The following is a 12,781-nucleotide window of genomic DNA, read 5'->3' as shown; positions in this document are numbered from 1 at the left end:
ACGCATCCTCGTAGTGCCTGTTTCTGGCACTTCTCCGGGTGCTACCTGCTTCAATGAGGGCCCTTTGTCTTGCTCGACGTCCCCTCTCTCTGCAGGTCCAATTTGCGACCTCCTGGTCCCTCCTGGGCCCCAGCAGCGTCCAAAAACGCCAAACGCACGATTTGCGTGTAGCAAGGCTTGTTGGCGTCCATCCGGCGGGAAAACACTTCTGCACGACTCTCCAAGGCGTGGGGGATCCATCCTCCAAAGGGGAAGTCTCTAGCCCTTGTCGTTCCTGCAGTATTCACAGTTCTTCAGCCTAGTAAGAGCTTCTTTGCACCAACCGCTGGCATTTCTTGGGCATCTGCCCATCTCCGAGCTGCTTGTGACTTTTGGACTTGGTCCCCTTGTTCCACAGGTACCCTCAGTCAGGAATCCATCGTTGTTGCATTGCTGATTTGTGTTTTCCTTGCATTTTCCCTCTAACACGACTATTTTGTCCTTAGGGGAACTTTGGTGCACTTTGCACTCACTTTTCAGGGTCTTGGGGAGGGTTATTTTTCTAACTCTCACTATTTTCTGATAGTCCCAGCGACCCTCTACAAGGTCACATAGGTTTGGGGTCCATTCGTGGTTCGCATTCCACTTCTGGAGTATATGGTTTGTGTTGCCCCTATCCCTATGTTTCCCCATTGCATCCTATTGTAACTATACATTGTTTGCACTGTTTTCTAAGACTATACTGCATATTTTTGCTATTGTGTATATATATCTTGTGTATATTTCCTATCCTCTCACTGAGGGTACACTCTAAGATACTTTGGCATATTGTCATAAAAATAAAGTACCTTTATTTTTAGTATAACTGTGTATTGTGTTTTCTTATGATATTGTGCATATGACACTAAGTGGTACTGTAGTAGCTTCACACGTCTCCTAGTTCAGCCTAAGCTGCTCTGCTAAGCTACCATTATCTATCAGCCTAAGCTGCTAGACACCCTATACACTAATAAGGGATAACTGGGCCTGGTGCAAGGTGCAAGTACCCCTTGGTACTCACTACAAGCCAGTCCAGCCTCCTACATTGGTTGTGCAGCGGTGGGATAAGTGCTTTGAGACTACTTACCACTCTTGTCATTGTACTTTTCATAAGAGACAAATATACAAAACAAGGTCAGTGTATATACACATAGCCAAAAAGTTTTGCATTTCCTCTTTTCACTCTTTTCTAAGTGCTGAAATGTACTTCTAAACTTTCAAAAAGTTCTTAAAAGTTAAAAAAGTTTTTTCTGTCTTTCCAAAAAGTTCTGAAAACTTTTTTTTCTCTTTGTCTATCACTTTAACTCTCTCTAAAAATGTCTGGCACAGGCCAAAAAGTTGAACTGTCCATACTTGCATATGATCACCTTAGCTGGAAAGGAGCAAGGAGTCTCTGCATAGAGAGAGGTTTGAGTGTAGGGAAGAATCCTTCCTTAGAACTGTTAATTAATATGCTTAGAGTACAGGATAAGGCCATAAGTGCCCAATCTGTAGAAAAAGTAGCTAATGGTTCTCAATCTGATCCAGGGACTCCCACAGGAAAAGGTTCAGGAAAGAAACTTCTCAGCCTGCCCATTACTAGACAGTCTAGCATAGTTGGTACAGAGGTTGAATCACATCATACTGATGATGTGCTCTCACATTATGCTGGTAGCCAAGCTGTTAGGGTGCCCTTGGTAAGGGACAGGTCTCCTTCTGTTCATTCCCATCACACCTCTGTATCTAGAAAGGTCCCTCCCACCCACCCTGATGACAGATTGTTAGAAAGGGAGCTCAATAGATTGAGAGTGGAGCAAACCAGACTGAAGCTCAAGAAGCAACAGCTGGATTTGGATAGACAGTCTTTAGAAATAGAGAGGGAAAGACAGAAAATGGGTTTAGATACCCATGGTGGCAGCAGCAGTATTCCCCATAGTCATCCTACAAAAGAGCATGATTCCAGGAATCTGCATAAGATAGTTCCCCCTTACAAGGAGGGGGATGACATTAACAAGTGGTTTGCTGCACTTGAGAGGGCCTGTGCTGTACAGGATGTCCCTCAAAAGCAGTGGGCTGCTATCCTATGGCTATCATTTACTGGAAAAGGTAGGGATAGGCTCCTTACTGTAAAAGAAAATGATGCTAACAATTTCCAAGTTCTTAAGAATGCACTCCTGGATGGTTATGGCTTAACCACTGAACAGTACAGGATAAAGTTCAGAGATACCAAAAAGGAGTCTTCACAAGACTGGGTTGATTTCATTGACCAGGCAGTGAAGGCCTTGGAGGGGTGGTTACATGGCAGTAAAGTTACTGATTATGACAGCCTGTATAACTTGATCCTGAGAGAGCATATTCTTAATAATTGTGTGTCTGATTTGTTGCACCAGTACTTGGTGGACTCTGATCTGACCTCTCCCCAAGAATTGGGAAAGAAGGCAGACAAATGGGTCAGAACAAGAGTGAACAGAAAAGTTCAAACAGGGGGTGACAAAGATGGCAACAAAAAGAAGGATGGTAAGTCTTCTGACAAGGGTGGGGACAAATCTAAAAATGAGTCTTCATCAGGCCCACAAAAACACTCTGGTGGGGGTGGTGGGCCCAAATCCTCCTTTAATCAGAACAAGGAAAAGAAACCATGGTGCTATTTATGTAAGATAAAAGGCCATTGGACAACAGATCCCAGTTGTCCAAAGAAAGGCACCACAGCTCCTACCACTACAACCCCTACTGCTACACCTAGTGTCCCTACTAATAGCAGTGGTGGTGGGAGCAAACCTACTAATAGCCAATCCAAGGGAGTAGCTGGGCTCACTTTTGGTAATTTAGTTGGGGTTGGTCTGATTAGGGAGACCACAGAGGCTACTTTAGTCTCTGAAGGGGCTATTGACTTAGCCACTTTGGTTGCTTGCCCCCATTACTTGGAGAAGTACAAGCAACTAACCCTAATAAATGGTGTTGAGGTCCAGGCCTACAGGGACACAGGTGCCAGTGTCACAATGGTGATTGAGAAACTGGTGCACTCTGAACAACACATACTTGGACACCAGTACCAAGTAACCGATGCTCACAACATAACACAAAGCCACCCCATGGCTGTTGTAAATCTCAACTGGGGGGGGGTATCTGGTCCAAAGAAAGTTGTGGTAGCTTCAGATTTACCTGTAGACTGTCTATTAGGGAACGATTTGGAGACATCAGCTTGGTCAGATGTGGAGTTGGAGGCCCATGCAGCAATGCTGGGCATCCCAGGGCATATTTTTGCTTTGACAAGGGCTCAGGCCAAAAAGCAAAAAGGACAGGGAAGCTTGGATCCTGGAACAATGGACCAAGTGCTCCCTAAAGCTAGGGCTAGTAGAAGCAAACCACTTCCTACTATCCCTCCCTCTACAGTGGATTCTACTTCTGAGGAAGAAGAATTCCCTCCCTGTGCAGAACCTACACCAGAGGAGCTGGAAGCAGACACTGCTGAGCTTTTGGGTGAAGGGGGGCCTGCCAGAGAGGAGCTGAGTGTGGCACAGCAAACCTGTCCCACATTAGAGGGTCTCAGACAGCAAGCTGTCAAACAGGCTAATGGGGATGTCAGTGACTCACACAGAGTTTACTGGGAGGACAACCTCTTGTACACTGAGCATAGGGATCCTAAACCTGGAGCAGCCAGGAGATTAGTGATTCCTCAGGAGTACAGAAAGTTCCTCCTAACACTGGCACATGACATTCCCTTAGCTGGGCACCTGGGTCAAATGAAAACTTGGGACAGATTGGTACCATTGTTTCATTGGCCTAGGATGTCTGAGGACACAAAAGAATTTTGTAAGTCCTGTGAAACCTGTCAAGCCAGTGGCAAGACAGGTGGCACTCCAAAGGCACCCCTTATCCCACTGCCTGTGGTTGGGGTTCCCTTTGAAAGGGTAGGGGTTGACATAGTTGGCCCCCTTGACCCTCCTACTGCTTCAGGCAATAGGTTTATCTTGGTGGTAGTGGACCATGCCACAAGATATCCTGAAGCTATTCCTTTAAGGACCACTACAGCTCCTGCAGTGGCAAAGGCCCTCCTGGGAATATTTTCCAGGGTGGGCTTCCCAAAGGAAGTAGTATCAGACAGAGGAAGCAATTTCATGTCTGCATACTTAAAGGCCATGTGGAAGGAGTGTGGTGTAACTTACAAGTTCACAACACCCTATCATCCACAAACAAATGGACTGGTGGAGAGATTTAATAAAACTCTCAAAGGCATGATTATGGGACTCCCTGAAAAACTCCGCAGGAGATGGGATATCCTTCTACCATGCCTCCTTTTTGCCTACAGGGAGGTACCCCAGAAAGGAGTGGGCTTCAGCCCCTTTGAACTTCTTTTTGGACACCCTGTTAGGGGTCCACTCACACTTGTAAAGGAGGGTTGGGAACAACCTTTAAAAGCTCCTAAGCAGGATATTGTGGATTATGTACTTGGCCTCAGATCAAGGATGGCTGAGTACATGAAAAAGGCCAGTAAAAACCTTCAGGCCAGCCAAGAGCTCCAGAAGCCATGGCATGATCAGAAGGCTGTTTTGGTTCAGGACCAACCAGGGCAGAAAGTGTGGGTCTTGGAGCCTGTGGCCCCAAGAGCACTCCAAGATAAATGGAGTGGACCCCACACAATTGTTGAAAAGAAGGGTGAAGTCACCTACTTGGTTGACTTAGGCACTGCCAGGAGTCCCCTTAGGGTGCTCCATGTCAACCGCCTGAAACCCTACTATGACAGGGCTGATCTCACCCTGCTCATGGCAACAGATGAGGGACAGGAAGAAGACAGTGATCCTCTACCTGATCTCTTCTCTTCCACAGAACAAGATGCTCTTGTGGAAGGTGTAGTTTTGGCTGATTGTCTTACTGCTGAGCAGAAAGATAATTGCATAAATCTCCTAGGACAATTTTCAGAACTCTTCTCCATTGTGCCAGGCACCACTTCTTGGTGTGAGCACACTATAGATACTGGAGACAGTTTACCTGTCAAAAGTAAGATCTATAGGCAGCCTGACCATGTCAGGGACTGCATAAAGCAAGAAGTTCAGAAGATGTTGGAACTAGGAGTGGTTGAGCACTCTGACAGTCCATGGGCTTCTCCTGTGGTACTGGTACCAAAACCCAATTCTAAAGATGGAAAGAAGGAAATGAGGTTTTGTGTCGACTATAGAGGTCTCAACTTGGTAACCAAAACTGATGCTCACCCTATACCCAGGGCAGATGAGCTCATAGATACACTGGCATCTGCCAAGTATCTAAGCACTTTTGATTTGACTGCAGGGTATTGGCAGATCAAATTGTCAGAAGATGCTAAATCCAAGACTGCATTTTCTACCATTGGAGGACATTACCAGTTTACTGTAATGCCTTTTGGTCTGAAAAATGCACCTGCCACTTTTCAGAGGTTGGTGAACACAGTCCTGCAAGGGCTGGAAGCTTTCAGTGCAGCATATTTGGATGATATAGCTGTCTTTAGCTCCAGCTGGGATGATCACCTGGTCCACCTATGGAAAGTTTTGGAGGCTCTGCAAAAGGCAGGCCTCACTATCAAGGCTTCAAAGTGCCAGATAGGGCAGGGTAAGGTGGTTTATCTGGGACACCTTGTTGGTGGGGAACAGATTGCACCACTTCAGGGGAAAATCCAAACAATTATTGATTGGGTTCCCCCTACCACTCAGACTCAGGTGAGAGCCTTCCTAGGCCTCACTGGGTATTACAGGAGGTTCATTAAGAACTATGGCTCCATTGCAGCCCCTCTTAATGACCTCACATCCAAGAAAATGCCTAAAAAGGTATTATGGACAGCAAACTGTCAGAAAGCTTTTGAGGAGCTGAAGCAGGCCATGTGCTCTGCACCTGTCCTGAAAAGCCCTTGTTACTCTAAAAAATTCTATGTCCAAACTGATGCATCTGAATTAGGAGTAGGGGCAGTCCTATCACAACTTAATTCTGAGGGCCAGGATCAACCTGTTGCTTTTATTAGTAGAAGGTTGACCCCTAGAGAAAAGCGTTGGTCTGCCATTGAGAGGGAGGCCTTTGCTGTGGTCTGGGCTCTGAAGAAGTTGAGGCCATACCTGTTTGGCACTCACTTCATTGTTCAGACAGACCACAAACCTCTACTTTGGCTAAAACAAATGAAAGGTGAAAATCCTAAATTGTTGAGGTGGTCCATATCCCTACAGGGAATGGACTATACAGTGGAACATAGACCTGGGAGTAGCCACTCCAATGCAGATGGACTCTCCAGATATTTCCACTTAGACAATGAAGACTCATCAGGGAATGGCTAGTCTTATTGTCCTTCGTTTGGGGGGGGGGTTGTGTAGGAAAGTACCATCTTGCCTGGCATGTTACCCCCATTTTTCACTGTATATATGTTGTTTTAGTTGTATGTGTCACTGGGACCCTGGTAACCCAGGGCCCCAGTGCTCATAAGTGTGCCTGAATGTGTTACCTGTGTAGTGACTAACTGTCTCACTGTGGCTCTGCTAATCAGAACCTCAGTGGTTATGCTCTCTCATTTCTTTCCAAATTGTCACTGACAGGCTAGTGACCATTTTTACCAATTTACATTGGCTTACTGGAACACCCTTATAATTCCCTAGTATATGGTACTGAGGTACCCAGGGTATTGGGGTTCCAGGAGATCCCTATGGGCTGCAGCATTTCTTTTGCCACTCATAGGGAGCTCTGACAATTCTTACACAGGCCTGCCACTGCAGCCTGAGTGAAATAACGTCCACGTTATTTCACAGCCATTTTACACTGCACTTAAGTAACTTATAAGTCACCTATATGTCTAACCTTTACCTGGTAAAGGTTAGGTGCAAAGTTACTTAGTGTGAGGGCACCCTGGCACTAGCCAAGGTGCCCCCACATTGTTCAGAGCCAATTCACTGAACTTTGTGAGTGCGGGGACACCATTACACGCGTGCACTACATATAGGTCACTACCTATATGTAGCTTCACCATGGTAACTCCGAATATGGCCATGTAACATGTCTATGATCATGGAATTGCCCCCTCTATGCCATCCTGGCATTGTTGGTACAATTCCATGATCCCAGTGGTCTGTAGCACAGACCCTGGTACTGCCAGACTGCCCTTCCTGGGGTTTCTCTGCAGCTGCTGCTGCTGCCAACCCCTCAGACAGGCAGCTGCCCTCCTGGGGTCCAGCCAGGCCTGGCCCAGGATGGCAGAACAAAGAACTTCCTCTGAGAGAGGGTGTGACACCCTCTCCCTTTGGAAAATGGTGTGAAGGCAGGGGAGGAGTAGCCTCCCCCAGCCTCTGGAAATGCTTTGTTGGGCACAGATGCGCCCAATTCTGCATAAGCCAGTCTACACCGGTTCAGGGACCCCTTAGCCCCTGCTCTGGCGCGAAACTGGACAATGGAAAGGGGAGTGACCACTCCCCTGACCTGCACCTCCCCTGGGAGGTGCCCAGAGCTCCTCCAGTGTGCTCCAGACCTCTGCCATCTTGGAAACAGAGGTGCTGCTGGCACACTGGACTGCTCTGAGTGGCCAGTGCCACCAGGTGACGTCAGAGACTCCTTGTGATAGGCTCCTTCAGGTGTTAGTAGCCTTTCCTCTCTCCTAGGTAGCCAAACCCTCTTTTCTGGCTATTTAGGGTCTCTGTCTCTGGGGAAACTTTAGATAACGAATGCATGAGCTCAGCCGAGTTCCTCTGCATCTCCCTCTTCACCTTCTGATAAGGAATCGACCGCTGACCGCGCTGGAAGCCTGCAAACCTGCAACATAGTAGCAAAGACGACTACTGCAACTCTGTAACGCTGATCCTGCCGCCTTCTCGACTGTTTTCCTGCTTGTGCATGCTGTGGGGGTAGTCTGCCTCCTCTCTGCACCAGAAGCTCCGAAGAAATCTCCCGTGGGTCGACGGAATCTTCCCCCTGCAACCGCAGGCACCAAAAAGCTGCATTACCGGTCCCTTGGGTCTCCTCTCAGCACGACGAGCGAGGTCCCTCGAATCCAGCGACACCGTCCAAGTGACCCCCACAGTCCAGTGACTCTTCAGCCCAAGTTTGGTGGAGGTAAGTCCTTGCCTCACCTCGCTGGGCTGCATTGCTGGGAACCGCGACTTTGCAAACTACTCCGGCCCCTGTGCACTTCCGGCGGAAATCCTTCGTGCACAGCCAAGCCTGGGTCCACGGCACTCTAACCTGCATTGCACGACTTTCTAAGTTGGTCTCCGGCGACGTGGGACTCCTTTGTGCAACTTCGGCGAGCACCGTTTTACGCATCCTCGTAGTGCCTGTTTCTGGCACTTCTCCGGGTGCTACCTGCTTCAGTGAGGGCCCTTTGTCTTGCTCGACGTCCCCTCTCTCTGCAGGTCCAATTTGCGACCTCCTGGTCCCTCCTGGGCCCCAGCAGTGTCCAAAAACGCCAAACACACGATTTGCGTGTAGCAAGGCTTGTTGGCGTCCATCCGGCGGGAAAACACTTCTGCACGACTCTCCAAGGCGTGGGGGATCCATCCTCCAAAGGGGAAGTCTCTAGCCCTTGTTGTTCCTGCAGTATTCACAGTTCTTCAGCCTAGTAAGAGCTTCTTTGCACCAACCGCTGGCATTTCTTGGGCATCTGCCCATCTCCGAGCTGCTTGTGACTTTTGGACTTGGTCCCCTTGTTCCACAGGTACCCTCAGTCAGGAATCCATCGTTGTTGCATTGCTGATTTGTGTTTTCCTTGCATTTTCCCTCTAACACGACTATTTTGTCCTTAGGGGAACTTTGGTGCACTTTGCACTCACTTTTCAGGGTCTTGGGGAGGGTTATTTTTCTAACTCTCACTATTTTCTGATAGTCCCAGCGACCCTCTACAAGGTCACATAGGTTTGGGGTCCATTCGTGGTTCGCATTCCACTTCTGGAGTATATGGTTTGTGTTGCCCCTATCCCTATGTTTCCCCATTGCATCCTATTGTAACTATACATTGTTTGCACTGTTTTCTAAGACTATACTGCATATTTTTGCTATTGTGTATATATATCTTGTGTATATTTCCTATCCTCTCACTGAGGGTACACTCTAAGATACTTTGGCATATTGTCATAAAAATAAAGTACCTTTATTTTTAGTATAACTGTGTATTGTGTTTTCTTATGATATTGTGCATATGACACTAAGTGGTACTGTAGTAGCTTCACACGTCTCCTAGTTCAGCCTAAGCTGCTCTGCTAAGCTACCATTATCTATCAGCCTAAGCTGCTAGACACCCTATACACTAATAAGGGATAACTGGGCCTGGTGCAAGGTGCAAGTACCCCTTGGTACTCACTACAAGCCAGTCCAGCCTCCTACATTTGGCATCATGGAGGAATGGAGGAAGGCGGTCTGCACCATAGTGCAACTCCTCATTGGCAAACATGGACCCCTCAGGGGCTGAGGTGCCTGGAGCAAACAAGACTGCTCCCCTCTTAGGAGAGCATGCCCGCCAACTTTGTGGGGTGCATCAGGGAGGGTGCTGATGGAACTGGCATTGGCAGACATGGATGAAGATAGTAGAGATCACGTGGGGTCTGCCACCTCTCAAGAGTATCCACTGGATGAGGACTCAGAAGATGAACAGCTCCAGCTAGCATCTTCCATGGCAGTCTCTGCTCTCTCTCGACCACTGGGTCCCTTAGCGTCCTGAGACTCATAGCTGCAACCGCTGTGGCTAGATGCTTCCTCAACAAGGTTGTTACTGTCTCCTTCAATGGCCCTGGATAAACATGAAATGACACATTAACAATTGTTGATTGCATCTGCATATATACACACCTGACCATCAGATTCAATCACAAAAGATTACTACAGAAGGACACAGACTACTGCAGCTGCATGGCTCACAACACAGAAATCAACAATAGCAGGAGCACATTTAAGCATGCTGTATTATCAGAAATTAGGGGGTCACACTGATGCCATACCCCGCCAAAAAGCCTACACCATGAAATCACTTAGGAATGCTCCCTTCTCATGTATATAGTCAGGCAGTTGACCACCTTGTATACTCTGGGTCTTGTACCATAGCATTCTGAACTGACAGCATATGATGGCTAACAATAGGATATCTCAATAGTGTCCACTCAAGCTCATGCTTCCCCATACTGGTCATTTCCCTGAAACAACATCATGATGTGATGATGGGCAAGTCGCTCAGGAAAATAGATGCAATAAGGGCTGTGGCAGGAATCATGTCTCATCCAAAGGTTCATTTCACACTGATTACATTTTTCTGGTAATACTTTTTCATATGTCAGTTTCAAGATATTAAACTGAAAGCTGTACTGAGGTATCTTGACTGTTTATCATGTGTAGCATAGAAAAGTAGAGGGAAGAGAATCCTGGCCAAGACATTGTGAGATAACTACTACAAATGCACCCATGACAATGGTACATATGGCACGATGAACATCCCCAATCAGGCTTGGTACCTGTGACAACACCATTCTCAGACTGCATTCCTAGAAGCCCAAACACTTATAATGTTTGGTGTATGTCAGTGAATATCAATGACATGTAGAGCTGGGCGCAATTCACACTTGATGGAATGGCACAAGACTGCACCATTTGGTATAAGGGATGGCCTTGTAAAACTGAGTTCAGGCACTCACATATACTCACAACATTGTGACATATCACGCACTGATGCATGTCATCAGTCAGTGAATGTACCTAGATACAATATTGAAGATGCAACAACAGGGAAAGGTACACTGGGTAACATGTAGGCACTAATGATAATGCCACCAATGAGTTTTGCATACTCATGTCACTGTAAAATACAAATGTACCAATCGGATGTACAGTTAATTCACTGAAGCAAACGTGCACTGCATGCTATGTCAAATGTAATGTGGCTCCCATCACATTAGACACAGAAGTAAGGAAGAATCACTTCTTACACAATGAACAGAAGTGGTCTGCCTGGTACAACCTTCTCTTAAAACATCAAACAACATGAGGTGATCAAAGCCTTACTCATCAATATGTCTGATCTAAACAGACAATTGGCAGTGGACTGGACTGTGCTGGCATCCTGGTCATAAACACATTACGCAAAGAACATCATCATGCACCTACTAACATACCTATGCAATCCAGAACTCTTAATGTGCATTGGACATGGCACACCCACAATGTGTTTAGGCAAATGGCTGAAAACAAATATAGTTTGTAAGGTAACATGGACAACTCTGGCCAGGACTCACACCCTTAAAGCTGTTATTGGGTCCTCAATTGGCCATCAAGTTCAGGTTAGGCCAGCGCCAAAATGCAGACCATTAGGGGGTCAGCTTATGGCGTGTACCCCTTCCTTGTTGGGAGGACCTCCCCAGCTGGACTTCAATGAATCCTGCAATGGATGCTGTACCGATGATAGACCCCCCGGAGTTCGCAACTTCCGGGCGATGGCTTTCCATATGGTATGCTTCTAATGGGTGTTTATCTGTAAGGACACAAGAGAGGAAAGAATCATGTGTGACCGCAATTTTTGGCTATTGTTTGTTGTTGTCATACAATTTGTCTACAATTAGCCCATGCCAGATTCAAAAGTGGGCACATAACAAGTTTGGTTTCCACATGTTTAGCACTACAAAGACATGTATATACACTTGGGTAGTCATCTCCTGACCAACCTCACCCCTGGTCATGTCCTACACTGACTAAGCAAACACATTAACATCATGTAGTACTGGGCCATAATACATATACTGTGTTGCTGGTCACTATAAGAAATTGCACACCATTCTGAGCTGAAGAACAGCACACTATGGCCCATATTTATAGGAAAATGACAGAGCGTGACTCTGCGGCAAAATTGGCAGCCCCGCGCACTCTCATTTTTACAATGCAGGGATGTGCCATATTTAATTGATTACGGTGCACCCCTGTGTTGTCCCCTGCCCAGCTCGGAATCATAGTACAGACTACATCCTAAGTCTTGGACACTCATGACAACCCCTTCATTGTGACTAGTAATAGGTTCCTCTATGATGATGTGTGGACATGTGGACAACTTAACGTAACATCACACTACATCTTTTTTAATGTGTGAAGTATGTTTCAACATTCCATTGTTGTATTTGGTGTGGATGGATGTTAATACATTGTTGATAGATACAGCAAACCACTTCTAACCCAAGAACAATCTGCACTGTAAATGTGTAACATATGCAGAACACCTGTTCAGTGCAATCATTACTTATGGAACATAGAATCCAGATCTGTAAGTGTAAGGGGCCTATCATCACGAAACGTGACACATTGCTAATGTGGGTCAATGGAATGAGGTATAGGACCAGAGGTTATCTCAGTCACCATTCCAAACGTATTCCCTGTAGAGCCAATCATGGCAACTAATGTGTGTTCATAAACTTTCAGTGCTCATCCCAGGATTCAGAGGTCTACTTGGAAAATACTCTTGGCATCAGTGCCAGACAAGCCCTGCCCCAGCCTGACCCATGCTAATGATTGGGCAGAACTCAATCACAGGCCTTGCTAACTACAGACAGAGCATACGAATTTCACATAAAAATCACATTTTTCAAACATTTCAAAATATAATTTTGCAACTTCAGGTAATTCCATAAGTATGCTCAAGGCTGGAGGCACTATGAAGGTGTCTGTGAGCTATTGGCAGTTCACAGTCAACATTTCTTTGAGACATGATCTACACTGAGTGATAAGTGGAAACTTACACCTAACATCATTCTCAACAGTTTAGTCCAAGATACATTCACAGCTCATGTAGTAAGGACTAGATGTATTTGCACGGTTA

This window comes from Pleurodeles waltl, chromosome 8, assembly GCF_031143425.1.
Source record: "Pleurodeles waltl isolate 20211129_DDA chromosome 8, aPleWal1.hap1.20221129, whole genome shotgun sequence".
Lineage (NCBI taxonomy): Eukaryota > Metazoa > Chordata > Amphibia > Caudata > Salamandridae > Pleurodeles > Pleurodeles waltl.
The sequence above is the reverse complement of the archived record's forward strand: the minus strand, read 5'-3'. Positions refer to the sequence as shown.